The sequence below is a fragment of the Jatropha curcas genome, chromosome 9, assembly GCF_041381405.1.
Source record: "Jatropha curcas cultivar XTBG-Jc1 chromosome 9, XTBG_Jcur_1.0, whole genome shotgun sequence".
Classification (NCBI taxonomy): Eukaryota; Viridiplantae; Streptophyta; class Magnoliopsida; order Malpighiales; family Euphorbiaceae; genus Jatropha; species Jatropha curcas.
Window position 1 is genome coordinate 24607473 of NC_143159.1, and position 2853 is coordinate 24610325.

A 2853-nucleotide genomic window follows, 5' to 3' on the forward strand; every position below is an offset into this window, starting at 1 on the left:
TGGATGAGGGAATTTGGCTCAAGGTTTTACAATTTGAAAGACAAATCCTCTCTAGGTTTGGAGCCGAAGAGAGATCCGGGAGTGTTTCCAAGTACTCGCTTTCAGAAAGATCAAGATATTTTAACCTTTGAGGACACTGCACATTAAACCAATTTCTTTTTAAATGTCAATTGTTAAAAGAAAAAAAACTCACACACAATATTTTGTATTAATATAGAATAAAATATATCATTTAACTATTAACCTCTAATAGTGTATAGTACAACCTGTACAATAGCAAATTATATACTTAAATCATACCTTATTTCCATTCCATAGTTGCTTGACCTTGCTCCCTTTCATGTTAAGTTCAACAACATTTTTCATGAAAAAATTTGATGGCAAAGATTTGTAAGGGTAGTCTTCCCAATGGAATAAACTTATCTTATTAGGGAGAAACTGAAGCTCTTTCGTCTGACCAAGTTCAAATATAGAATCTGTGTTTGTGTCCTTTATGCGAGGGCAAGACCTATAAAACGGAATCAAACGTCAAAGATGAGTTAAATATTATATTAAACATTAATGGTGTTGTACCAATTTAACCATTTTTTTTTACAATGCCTATTTTACCCTTCTTCTTTGTATCGGTCACTTGCAGACAAAACGCTACTTCACAGTCTCTAAATTCCAGCGACCACAATCTCTTCGTTTTCCACGCGGACTTCACCTTCTCTTCTTTTCTATTTCTATGAACTACTTCTAGATTATACGTCCTTTTTTTTTGGTAATGTTCTTTTTTTATTTGCATTTAATTCTCTTTTTAATTTGTATTGTTTTCTTTTTTCTTCTGTAAGAAACTTAAAAACACTTGGGGCAGAGATTTCGGGTTTCCTTCTTTTCACAATGAAATTGAAATTAGAGAAATCAATTTTTTTCTTTTGCTTTGCATGAAACCCATCTCTACATTTCTTGCTAGATTTTATATTTGAAATTACTGCATATCCTCAATATGTTCCTATTCATTGATTCTGAGTTAATTAGATTCTTTGAATACTTATATTTAATTTTTCTTTGTTGTATCTTGATGCATTTGATGGCCTAGAAATGAGAAAATTTTAATCTTGAACTCACACTAAGGAAGCTTAGACCTAAATTTTAGTATTCAGGGTTTTAATTATCTAAATTATTTGTTATGGTTTGAAATTATAAGTGTATGTTTGTTTGGTAGATTTCTGTTTGAGGATTTGATATTTGTAGTGAAAGTCTGTTTTGTTTGGCTATTGAAGATTTTTTCTTGAGCTTTTTATGACTGGAGATAATTAGATTTGTTATTTCTTCTAATTGGGTAGTTAGGCAACAAATTATACAAAGTTTACACAAATCATGCCTAGAGACATGTTGCTTGAACTGCAGAAATTAGGAGCAGCAGCAGTTTCGTGCCTCCCAAAAACAAAAAAGTAAGTGATGTAAAAAACAAAATTAAAAAAGATGAAATTTTTATGCTTTAAATAATGAAAAATAAGGTCCATGACAATATTGGTTGCTGCATCTTTTGCTTTCTCTTTCATATTTCTTTAGTATATACTATCTTTGCTAACTCTAGACTTGGCAGTGTTTATGCCATTCATGTTGTTACTGTTGTTGTGATATTTAAGAAGCATAGTACACTCTTTGTTTCTTTGATTATCACAATCCAGGTATTCTTTTAAGATCAAACCAGCTGTTAAAAGCATTGAGGTATTCTCTCTCTGTCTCTGAAACGTATTTGGTTTCTAAGAAACTGGAAAAAAGTGAAAGAAAGTTTGTTTTGACATTGGAGTTCTTTGTTTTTTTTTTTTGTTGGATTTTGGTTGCCAAAAGGTTTAAGCCTGACAGTGGTTCCACTGGAAGTGTTTATATGGCAAATTTGTTTTGGGTTTTTGAAGTTATAGTTCAAATAATAAATATTTTAAATTTGATTTCATATTCTTTTGATTTCCTGCATTTTCTTATCAATCAAATGGGTATTCCTTCAACTTTTTTTGTTCTATAATGTCCATCAATTTTTTTTTTTTTTATAATCTTTAGCTAAAAATTTAGATTTCTAAAGAATCAATGATTCTCTCATTGTTACCTTCCTCTCCTCTCTGTCCCTCCCTCTGCAATTATTTCTTTTTGGGTAGTTATTGAAGAGATAAAGAAGGCAACTAAAATATGTGTTTTCAATACAGTCAAATAGAACTGAAATGCTAATGACAGCTCCCATTATTTATTTTGTTCTTCTGCTTTTTTTTTTAAATCTGATATTTTTTGTTTGTACATAGTTGAAGACATCAAGATCACTCATGACCTTAAACATGATTTCATAATTTATTTGAATGAAAAACTTTTACGTTATAATTCTGGAAATCTTATTTTTTTTCATGGCTATGCAGAGTCTAGATGTGGATATCATAGACTGTGTTCACATGACTCATCAACTAGCTTTTGATCATGCTTTCCTTGACCACAAGATTCACGTCCATCTCCTCCTATATATTTCTACTTTTAGCTATTTTAAGTGATTTTCTTTGTTGTTATCAATTTTTTTTATGGATAAGCTTATTAAACTGTATCAGCATTCTTAAGCAAATTATAATACTTGCTGAGCACTAATTTCTTTGAATTTCTATCCATTCTATGTATTTCTTCAATGATAAAACTATAATATATCGAAAAAATTGTGACTAAGTAGTTTAAATTATTTTTTTATAGTTAGAATACCAAAAGCTTTTTCTTTGATAGGAAAAACTTCAAAATCTAAAGGTATAAAAATGAGTCTTTTTGTACAAATTTAGTAATTTTTTTAATAAGAAATAGTGAAACAAAAAAAATCTATGAAATGAATATTTTTTT

The 2853-nt window shown here is 29.4% G+C and overlaps 1 long non-coding RNA gene across 2 annotated transcripts; it reads left to right on the forward strand.

Annotated features, from left to right (window-relative positions):
• The first annotated feature begins 577 nt into the window (after positions 1 to 577).
• LOC149493878 (uncharacterized) lies at positions 578 to 2623 on the forward strand. Of its 2 annotated transcripts, none has more exons than XR_016322655.1 (2): positions 578 to 1716; positions 2394 to 2623. It is a non-coding gene; the product is annotated as an uncharacterized LOC149493878 (long non-coding RNA). The 2 variants fall into 2 exon arrangements; XR_016322656.1 differs by having other exon boundaries at positions 598 to 1436.
• Positions 2624 to 2853: the final 230 nt, after the last annotated feature.